Here is a 12,199-nt window from a genome sequence, read left to right on the forward strand (position 1 = left end):
CTCCTGAAGCAATGCTAGAAAGGGCCTGCACCTCTTCTTCTTTCCATGAAACTTCACATCCCAACTATCGTGGATTTAAAGGAGTCACTGATCACACATTTGTTGCCCAAAGGGAAGGTGGGACAACCACATCATGGAAATTATCCCCGAGCGTCACCTCAACTGGAGTTTTGGTTGCAAACCAATAGTAGGCTGGTACTCACCTCCTCCAGCTCTCCTCCCAGTTCGACCCCTTGTCCTAGATACTATTTCCAGCCCAGTCACCGATGTGTGACCTACCCACTCCCAAGAGCCTACCCACACACACGCATCGTTCGACCGAACACCGCTCTTCCTCCCGCCTGAAATGAGGTTACACTTTAACTTCTCCACAGCTGATTAAGCTTAGCAACGCTACTAATGGCAATGAAATCATTTGAGACCTCTATCAGAGCAGTTAACTTCTATTTTGCATGATTGCCTCCATTTTCGAAATGAATCTGCAGCGGCTCAGTGGGTTTAAGGTCCTAACTGGAGCACTGCCCAGGTCGATGGGTGGCACCTAGGTGCTTCCAGACTGTGTCCCCAAAAAAGCACCACTGTGTAGAAAAGGGAAATTGTGTTCCCCAAGTCTTGTTTCCCAAAAAGCTGAAGCCACCCTCTGCCCCTTGGAAAATCAATGATTCAGTAAATTAATTTCAGTCTGTAACTGTAATTGGATTAAAAAAAAGCAGCATCTTGCAAGACTTTTCTTAAAGTCAGAAAGCTGGAGAACTGCGCTGTGAGCACAAATCAAATACTTCTAACGTTATTTGACATTTTAATTGCAAATAAGGAAAAATCTCTCATTACAAAACTGAACCAAGTTGGCTGGTTGCGAGTCAGGCTCTCCAGAGGACGCTTCCCTCCCCTACCCCCTGCTCAGCCGCACAGCAGTCAAAGCAGCAAACTTGATGCAAACTAAGGCAGCAGCAGCCATCACCAGGCATCCTTCCTCCCTTTAAAATGGCAATGGCTCACATACGATATTTCTCTAACAGATGCTACCATGCAGCGAAGAGCTTGTGAAGGAGGAAAAAAAAATATAAAAATATCCTACCCCATAGCTGCATGAAAAACACAACTTAGAAGCACCGTAGATCTGTTTGCAGGAGGCTGGATCCAAATAATTTCAGGCTCATTTCAGTGATTGACCTGAATGCGCCAGAGGTGCATTTAGCTTGTAGTGCTTCTGGAAAGTCTTGGCTGTGGTCGTTCAGGATGCAAGAGAAGGCACCAGGGCTGGGGATCGGTACAGCTGACCGACGGCTCAGAGTACAGGTACAATTTTAGAAGTCTGATTTAATATCTTGTTCTACCAGCCATGCTCGTGGCTAAACGGGAAATAAAACTAATCTATCCTTATTAGGTTTGGGCTGTAATCTCATATCACCCTCAAATATTGGACTTCCCTGGCAGGCTTCCTGCATTGTGTTGGCTCTGGTTCCCAGGAAGCTGAAGATGGCAAGGTGGATAATGAAAGAAATGCAAGTTCAAAAGAAATTACTATATAGTTCAGCGGTTTGAACAATAGAAGCACCTAACAACCCATACATCAAACACAAAGGGAAAGAAGCAGTCCATGGATGTGGTCCGTACACCCAGAAGAAATGTTCTATTATACAGTGTGGATGCTGCCCATGTCCAAAAACACTGAGTGCAATAAATGTGTTCCTTTGGATCCTGGGAAGGATTGTGCACTTTTCCTGAACAGAAAAACTACATGCCCAGCTTTAGGAGATCGGCACCTACATTGTACACTAGTTGCCCACAGGAAAGAGCTCGATTTTTTTTTCAGGGAAGTAGTCTGCTGTTTCAAAATGGCAAAATATCAAACACAGCAAGTATATTAGCTATCTTATGCTTAGAATTATTATCCATAAAAATTATTAACTGAAAAATTAGTTAAAGCAGTTAGTCTGGCTTTGGCACAAAATGAAGAATTTGATCTCCTGACAGGCTCTCCCGCGTGATTGCCTGCAATTTTCCATTTTTCTGTGGCCGTTTCCAGCAGCCTGTCTCTATGGGTGACCTTTCCTTCCCTCTTCCCCAGAACCGTGCTTTGCCACCCCCTGACCTGCTCCTCACGCAGTTCTTCTGGAGATAAAGTCCTCAGACCTCGGAGAGAGTTACCTGGGTGAAGACCTTGCCTGACACCCCTCCAAAGGCAGGGGTGACCTCCCGTGTTGTAGTGGTATTGAAACCGCTCGCACCAACTCTCGAACAGGCTTCACCATCCATCATCTATACCAAAAGACACAAGTCCCCTGCTGACAACAACAGCTTTTTCAGAGGACCTGAAGCATACTCAAGAGCTCGACATTTACTGGTTCACATTTTTCAGGAAGCAGGATTTAACAAGCCACATTTAAACACCACAAAGAAACCTGTTGGGTTTTTTGGTTTGTTTTTTTTTTTTCTCTCTCTTTCCCCCCCTCCCAGTTCCCCACGCAGTGTACTTTCTCTTTGGGAAACTGCCAAAGCCTGCCTCAGGAGGTTGTTATTTTGCTCCAAGAGACCAAAATCAATCAATCAATCCGTGGCTTGGCAGCGCCGGAACAGAAGATTAGGACTCTCAAGGCAGATTATAAACACAATCCCCTCAATTAAGTTCTCTGGGATGGGCTAGAGGCAGTTAGATCCTCGTTAAGTCAATTATTAACACAGATGGTCAATGGGCATATTTTTTATGACAAATCTTATTAATTTCATGTGCAAAGCAGTAAACCCAGAGAAAGGCTAAGAAGCAGAGCTGCTGCCCTGCCTGCCAGGCCACCAGGGACAAGCTGCACCGAGCCCGTTTGGCCACTGCCACCTGCAAACAGCCGTCCCCTCCAGCCAGCGATGCCAGAGCTTTTCCTGGCACCCTGGGTTTCCAGGCATTTGAGACCCCGTGCCCTGCCAGTCCTTCCAGAGATACATTATGGAGACATCAGTAATGGAGAAGGCTCTGAACTAAGCAGCTGATGTTGGGTTTGTTTTTTTGGGGGCTACTAGTTTGCATGCCAAGGCTAGCGCTCTTGCTTTGGAGCAGGGAGAGAGGCTGCATCACCTCTGGCATCACCTTCCACACAGCCTCCTGTGGCTCTCAAGCAAGAAAGCTCAGCAGGCACCCACAGTCCCCACTTTTTGCATGGAGGATCAGTCGAAGGAAGCATTTTGTGCTTGTATAGCTTAATCCATAACTACAAGACTGCCAGTCAATTTGAAGTGCCCGGTTTTCTAGACCTGAAAAGGTTGCGAGGACACGTGCGGGGGGTTTTTTGCAGCTGGAAGGCAGAGACCGAAAACTTGCATTGAAATTGCTCTGAAAACTTAACTCTGAGTTTTGCTGCCAATATGATCACCATCCTCAGAAAGCCCTTCCAAAACACCCTGTTGCATTTTTAACAACTGAATCTCATCTGCCACCTTCTAGAATTTTTCAGGGTTCAGCTTGAAAATGACATTGGCTAGAGTTAACCATGCTACAGAAACCAGTCACTTGTCAGGGGGATGGAAGCTGAGCATGTGAGTCACACTCGCTGGGCCTCGGACCCTGCCCATAAAGGCCAGTTTGCCCTGCTCATGCGTGGCATCCCTACGAGGCAGCCCCCTCATCTGAGTTACGGGACCGGCCTCTCTATTTGAAAAATGAAGACACTCGAGGCTCTGCCAAAGGGGGGAAAACCCCAAACCCTTAACACCGAGCATGGAGTGAATTCCCCTGCAGGAGTTGAAAGGAGAGAAGCTGAACTGTGATCCAGAAAGACTGAAATTCATTTAAAAAAGTCCTGTTCTATGACACAGCATCCTATCCCCGCTCCTTGCTCAGCAATAATGTATTAAAACTCCTTCCTGCTTGAACAGCATTTCAGGGTGGCTAAACAAGCAGCAGCACTGGCAGGCAGTGCCCCTGCACCGTCCTGCTGAGTAATGAAACCAGTGCCAGGCAAGTCTCTAGTTCAACCTTTCCTCAGGCTCCTGCCATGCCCGTAGCGCATCACGTCATACCAGATCCTGGCATTGCTTGTGACCTCCAGAAAAAAAGAGTCCCAAACAGTTAGTTCCTCCATGAACGGCCAGCAGATGGACCAGCTCCGGTGGCTGCCAAGCGACTGGGAGCAGCCCAGCAGAGAGAGGGAAGGGCTGGTGAGCAGCTGGAGACACCCCGGTGCTCTCAGCGAGGAAGGCAGCATGTCAGCAAGAGCCACCAGTGAAAGATGTGACTGGTTAGGAGCGGTGCCAGCTTCAGGCCAAAGCTGATTCTTGCATTCATCCATCTGGATAAATATTTGTTGCCGTTATGTGCGCTCACCACTGGGAATACATGATTAAAACATTTCTAATTTTCAGCGCCTTCCAATGCATTCAAGTCAGGCTCCCGTCTCCAGGGGATAAATGGCATTTATAAATCCCCAATCTTTTTCTAACTTCAGGTATTATTGCGGGTGAAAAATCAGAAAAATTGCACTTTAGCAGCCTGTTAGGCACAAGTTGCCACTTGATGAAGATTCAGATGTGTATCTGCAACCCCAAGCTCCTCTTCCCAGCTAATATGTAATTGATATGGCGACGAAAAAAGGCAATCAGTGTTTTTTGTGAAAAGGTAATCTACCTTAGCTTATTCATCTTTTTGGTCTCAGGCCTTGTGTTAGCACCTCTTTGGTCGACCCCAGTTTTACAGGATTCAGCATCCGACACGCATGACCAGGGTTCTTACCTTACACTGTTGACTGCTACCAGTAGTAATGTTTTCTTACACCTCTTTCTTCTGCTTTCTTTATATAGGCTGAGGTAGCACCAGCCAGAGCAGGAACGCAGGAAGCCTAATTACTGGAGCTGCCCAACTGAAATGATGGAGTTTCTTAAGACTACAACCGAGATAAGAAGCTGCCTAATAAACAAACAAGCAGGATGCCTGTAGTCCATCAAAGGAGCAATCGAAGCCTGGATAAGACACTTGGGGTACTTTAAGACTAGGCTGTGCAGACTTGGAGAAGTCCAATTACAGCATCTCAATTTATACAGAATAAATTGAAGACAGGGCTGGTGGTGAGCAGACTGAATGAAAACAGCGGAATGAAAGCTGAGCACTCGGCAGAAGGCAGTGATTGACAAGGCAATGCACAGTTCCCTCTGTAAAAAACTTGTTTAATTTCTATAAAAGTAGAGGCCAGCTCCAGCCTTTCGACAGGCATTTCTGCAGTGCCGGACCCGCCACGAGCAGCATTGCCTTTGCTGCTTTTCAGCCGTTCTACCTGAATCAAGAAAGTGATGAGTGACCAATACAATACTGAATCATGCCTGTGCTTAAAGATAGCGGAGTAAATTAGGATTCCTGACTGGGGAACAGACGGAGCCATGAGGGGCAGGGGCAGCCTGCTGAGCGCTCGCTATGACTAGCTGGTGGTTTCAAGCAGCCAGCCTTGGCAGAGCTCATCAAACCACCACCACGCTGGCAGGGGCTGGGGAGAAAGCAACCACCACACATCAGCGCTTGGGAAGTCCAGCACAGCTTTCTGACATGCAAAGATGGAAGCATTCATAATTAGAAGTGGTACAGTTGTAAAGATTCTATTCCCATTAATTTCTAGTGTGTGGTTTCGATTTGTTTTGTTTATTTCAAAAAATGTAGACAGGGCCAACCAAGTTTTTCCCAATATAAAAAGTAATCTGGGAAAATGGATTTCCCCCCACCCTCCCCCAGGTATACAACTTTTTTCACAAGATCTTCGGTGATACAGAAAAATGGAGTACAGATCTTGAGACGCTCTGGCTGAAACAAAAATACAGCCCGTCCCCACTCCCCAAGCCCTCTGTTGTACCCGGCAGGGCAGCTCCCGAGGCACCACCCCAAGTGCACCAAACCCCTAGATACACCAAACCCCTAGATACACCAAACCCCTAGATACACCAAACCCCTAGATGCACAAGGCAGAGACGGGGCAACCAACATGCCCCCAGTCATTGTGCCTTATATAGGGACGTGTCCAGCCTCCACCCCAGCCCCTCAACATCCCCGCAATCGCTCCCCAGGATTGTGACTGCCCTCGAACTTTTCCCCTCTCAGCTAAGGTACAGATAGCTGCTGCCTGTAATATTACATGATCACACTACAGACCTTTAGCCACTCGAAGAAATAAATGATTCTGAGGTCCCAGAGACCTCCTGAGGCCAGGCTGGGCTCTGCCTGCCCCCCAGCCCCAGCAGCCGTGCTGGATGCCCCTCCAGCCCTCCTCGTGGTAAGTGATGCCTTGGCGAGATGCTGAGTGGTAAGACAAGCATTCCCTATGGTGAAACATTTTTGCAGCTGGTGATGCCATTCCTCCACAATTAAAAGCAAATGTCTCAAAGGTCCTGAAATCCTTGTTTGCTGCCAAGACGACTACACTTCTTGGAACAATAGGCTTAAATCTTTCAACAGAACTCACATTCCTGTGCCCCTCATTTATTGGCTTTCCAGGGATAGAGCAATTGTTATGCTTCAGGTAAAACAGTGTAAACCAAAAAAAACCCTCTCATAAATCACAAATATTTTACTTCAGGAGAGTCATTAATAACGGCAACACTGTAATACATGGTAATTAAATTTGTAGGAAATGTTTTCAGGGAGGGACAAGGCTGTGCCACAGCCCAAGCCATTAACATTCAAGGTTTTATCTTTAAAGCAGAGCCTTGGCTTAGAGGTATTTTGCCTGGCGGGAGCTTGTCCCACCGCCTCAGCAGGGCATCAGCCAGCCACTCTCACATCTTTATTCACACTTAGTGGCATTCTCTGAGCTCTGCTCTCCAAGGGGCCAGGCTGGCATGGGCTGCCACAACTTACTTTCATTTCTCCAGTTAATTTATTTGGCCTCTCCTTGTCCCATACTGCTTTGAAAGCCAGCGAGCATCTCACCTTACAGCAACCTTCTACCATTTTCCAAACTCTCCGCCTTCCACCCTTGGTGTTTGCTATTGAGATCTGGGGAGTAATTCCTAGGCGTTAGATTTTTAATCATTATTGTTGGTTCTTTACAAAAATGGTTTTGCTTTTCTATTCCTCCAAACTAGGACTTTTTAGTACAGGAAGCCTTGTTTGCAGGTTCAGTCTTTGCAGAGGAGTAATAAAAAATCAGTTTAGCTGAACTTAGGCTCAGCTCTGTCTATGCCTGTCTCAGGAGAGCCGACGCTCCTGAACGACACGTGCTGACCTGGGCTATTTTATTCCCATTCGTCCTGTTTTCAAGCAACTATTCCCAACCCAAAATCTACAGAAGATAAATCTAGTAAACCCTCTACCCCCTCTGTGCTTTGCTGAGAATTATCTCCAGACTCTCAACTCAGCAACACAGTCAGGTAACTTCACCAATGCCCACTGCCCTGCAACACAGAGACACCCAAACACATCGTGCCCGCTGTTGGGCTGCCGGGGAAGGACCACCCACCCGCAAGCCCAAGGCAGCAGGAGCAGGAGCGGGCGCAGGCTGGCAGCACTGCAGCCCACCCACGGCCACTTGCCGCTGGAGCCATGCACCGCTCTGGGAATGGGGAGGCAGCAGCAGAGCGATGCTCCTCATCACCTGCCTTGCTGTGTGGAAGGCCAGCGAGGTGAGAAAGGGAGAAATAAGGGTTGGACTGAGCGCCTGCTCCCATCCTACTAAATCCCATCAGCACCCCCCGGCTGACTCTGCTTGGTGGTAGCAGGGGCTACACGTTAAAAACCCAAACAATAAAAAATCCCTGACTGCTTTGAAAGCTGGGGTGTTTCCCTGACCCAGCCAGCACACTGCGGTGGGGTTGGTTAGTCGGGGGCAACGGTGGGGATGGGGCAGGGGCAGGGTCACCTGGAGCCCCCATGGACACTGGGGAGGCATGGCTGCTGAACGCAGGCTGCTGGCATCGCGAGGAAGGGACGTGGAATTAAAAAAAAAACAATCAAAACCAAACTAGAAAAAAAAAAAAACAACCAACCAAACCAACCACATATAAATAACGTCTTTGAAAATGTGCGACCAATTTCTTTGCACACAAAACTCAAAACATGCCTTCCAGGAAAGCCTGCCCCATCCCACCCTCCACGCTGCCAAGTGTAGGCTGTCTCCAAGCTTAGGCGTCCTGGTGCCTGTGGTTTTTCATCCATGGGGTTTTAGCATTATCAGGCTTTGTCTGGGGCTTTGTCCAGAGAAGATATCTGTGACCTGCGGCAGAAGTTATTTTTCCCCTTTCCAGTTTATCTGGTTATTGGGCGGCTCTATCTCTGAGCCCATCAGTTAATTATTCTCTCCTGCCTGTCATTTAACAGTCACCTCTGCTGGTTCAATAGACCTAGTGACAGTGCATTTTCAAACAGGTTTAAAATTCAAATCAACTGAAATGATCCCGAGGTAATTTACCCATAAACTGCCAGGGTAAGAGCATCAGACTGACAAGGTATGCCTGCAGGTAAGGAACAAAGCTACCCTAAGTCCACAGGAGCAAGCTCATCATTGCTCGCATCTTGAATTGCTTCTAGTGCAACGATTGACCTTAAAGCAGACACGGAGCAGGATATCACCCAGTCACTGCCTCCTAATGCGTTTTGCGATGCACTTGATTTTAACATCAGAATATTACCGTTTCAAGTACCAAGGAATAATAGGTGAAATACAAGGGTTTCCACGGGACGTTGGTATATTTTGTCTTATATTCGCTCCGAGCTTTGCTTTGGTGGTACAATGTGCTTCTATGCCATTACCATAAATTCAATTGTTTGCAAATTCTCTCTCAATTTTCCCTCCTCTGGCAATAAAGCTACATTTAGAAAGGGCTGTCTTTAGCAATTGCATGCCATCCTCTTATTGATGGATTCTCTGAACATCTCATTGCACTTTTATTCTATTATCCGTTTAATAGTTTTTCATTTCCTCCAATGTAGATAGACCCAGGAATGTTTTACCACAATAGCTGCCACTTCCACTCTCCACTTGGGGGTAGGCTGGTGGGTGGAGGGGGAAGAGTGGGGTTTTTTTCCCCAATTTTTTCCAAGAATTAATTTTTAAAATGAACTCTACTTTTACATACTACGTCTTTGGTGTCTTGAAGAGTCTTCCTTATTTCTCCTCCCTAAAATATAGGGATGATGCATTGAAACTGACATTCAAACTTCCGCTAATGTAAGTATTGACCTTTTAAAAAATCTGATTTGTATCACAAAGAACTTAAACTGAGTAATTTGTTTTGACAATTATTTCAACTAGGTTTAGTTTACTAAGTTTATGCAAATACATTGCTATTACTGATAGAACCAGGTGGTAGATACCTAGTGAATTGTCATGATTTAGTCTGTTTCACTGTCTCTCATTTCATCTTGGTGCCCAAATAATAGGATGTGCCTCGATTAAGAAGGCATGGCTGTTTCTTAGAGACATGGTGGTCTATAGATATAAGATCTGCACGGAAAAGGAATGGCTTTCACAAAAGACAGTTGAGAAGCTATGAAAATTTTTAGATTATGATACACAAAACTTCTGAAAACAAAATTACAGTCGGCAAACCTCAGTTTTGCTATTCTTAGCTTATATATTGTGCTAAGCCAAATTCTTCTGTTGTTTAATAAACACAGCCTAGTCTAATAATTTTATGCAGAAGTGGTATCTACTCCTTCTATGGTTTCAACAAAATCCTACATTCTGAAGGAATCATTTCCCTTCATTAAGCTATTTAATGTCCATCTTCCCGAATACCAACAAGCTCAGCCCTTTCATGACAGCGAAGATACCTTACCACCATTTTGATTGTCTTGCATGGACAGGCATTGCAGCATTTGGAGAAAAGGCATCCACTTTCTGTTACGCGTATAGCGGGATGTGCATTTCCTCAGGAGGCTCCATTGGTCCACTGTAGTCCATGAACTACTGCGGGATGAACCATAACGTGGGTGTTATTTAAGGCATTTTCAGGATAAACCTGTTTTATTAAACGCGGTTTGAAGAAGCGGTTTTCCATCCTGATGAGGTGCTGTGAACAGCAATTAGCTCCCAAGCTCCCGAAGAGCTGAGATTTCCCTTCAGGTCTGCGAGAAGCTCAGACACGTGGGAGCAGTGCCATCAGCCTCTGAGGGACTTACGCAGTGCTGCCTGCCCTTGGGAGGTTTGCACCACGCAGGGCATAGAGGGAATTGAGACCTGGCCATTAGAAGGGCACAATGGCCAAAACATTTAGCACAGCACACAAAATTTTGTCTACTAAAAGACTGAGTAGAAATGGGTATGAACTAAATCCGGTATATTGAAGAATTACAGTGAAATACATACTTAACATAAAAAAATTAAGCAATTAAATAAAAAAGTAAGCAATTAAATCTCATCTTAATGTGGAATGATTACCAGTTCAATTTAATAATGTTTGAATTTTGGATTAAAAAATATCTATGTGACTGAAGCTAGAAGTAGCCATCAAAATAAATCTCCTTCTACTGCAGATATTTGTCTGTCTTTTTTGAAGGAGGTTTTGTCATTGAAACGTGAAGCTAAGGCATGCACTAGCTGTTATCTCCAAAAGTTTTCATACAAAATAGCTGAAGGCTGAATAATTCTCCATAGCATTGTGGCAGAAGAAAGAAAGAAAAAAAAACAAAACCACACCCCACCAAAAACCCAATCAACTTCAAGAAACACATGTCAAAGAGAAGTAAACCAACAGAATTAGAAAAAAAACCCAAACAAACAAAAATACCACCACGCTTCCTCTGCTGTTTTTTCTAACTCACAATGAAATGGTCTTCCATTGCGTCAGTTTCAGTGGGGCTGTGTACAGGCGGCAGCATCCTCAGGGCTGCAAGGGCTGCTGATTGCCTTTAGCAAGGGACACGCCTGGCACCCCTCGGCCGGTAGCCCTGATGCCACTTGCTCAGGGTAGTTACATGGGAACAGAAACTACTTGCTAAAAATAAAAAGCAAATGTCAACTTACCAGCAAATGGCAGGTTAATGGTACAACTGGGCTGGGCTAATTTGAAGTCAGCTGCTTATCCCCTGTGGACCAAGCTGGGTTTTATTAACAGATGTGGACATTTTGCAGGTCTTTAGAAGATTAGTTGATTTATAGGACAATCCTGCAGGACACGGACCGCCTCATCCCACCTTAGCTTCAAACTTCACAAACTGACTGACTGAACGTGAAGAAACACAATAATCCTTCAAAGAGTGAGACTGGACTCCAGTGGGATCAGAAGTTTCTGTTTGACCACAGAGAAATGATTTTATTTTCTTTTCACTGTTCTGCAACTGAGAAAATCATCATCTTGTCTGAACGTACAGATCAGTTCGTCCATGCAACAAAAGGAGAGGAACCTGGGAAGCATCATCTCTTTGTTTGAACTCAATCTTTTATTCTGCTCAATACCATCCCAGGCTGAAATTAAGTATTTTGCTCTTCTCCACCTAAATAAAATGTGATCCAACATATTATGCAGCTCTAATCTATTTTGGCCAGCTACATTTTTATGCTGATAAGGGGAAATTAATTTAACCATATATGCACAGAAATATCATCACATTGTGCACAGAAGATAAAATCTCACAAGGCATTTGGCTGGTGAATGTAGCTTCCAGGAGGCTGTTCATTTCCAATTGCATTTTCCCCCCAATAGATTCTTAATTTGCCTTGTTCTATATAGTTTCCAGTTATCATTTTGTATGGCAATAAAAAATCAGTGAAGCAGCAAAAGCTTACAGGCCTATGCCTAGGTTTGATTTATATAATGGATGGCACAGTGCTGTTGGCCTGCATAATTGAAATTCATTCAGCTCCCACTGTTTATAATGCGATTGTAAAGTGCATTATGTATTTATTGATAAACAATCATTTTATTTGCTATAGTGTGGGAAAAAGAAAAGGGTTTCTTGTTCCATGTGTGCTTTATATGTATGAAATTTGTAGGGCTGTGTAAAACCTCTTTATTCCTATCACCGTCTGCTTCAAAGCCTTAAAGCAGGCTGATACCTCCCTAGTAAAGCACAACTGGTTAAAAAAAACAGGCTGTGGTGAAAAGTCAGGATTTTAAGACCTGAAATAACACTCATCTATATGCAAAAAGTCTAAGTGATGAGTAAATGCAACAGCTGACCCAAATTTGTCTTGTATACCCCGCACTCATCCACAGTGGGAATGCTGCAGCTCCAACCACTTCCCTGAAGTTCAATTTTCCCCTAATCAGGGGAAAAACAATCAAAGTGTCA

Source organism: Falco rusticolus, chromosome 2, assembly GCF_015220075.1.
Source record: "Falco rusticolus isolate bFalRus1 chromosome 2, bFalRus1.pri, whole genome shotgun sequence".
Lineage (NCBI taxonomy): Eukaryota > Metazoa > Chordata > Aves > Falconiformes > Falconidae > Falco > Falco rusticolus.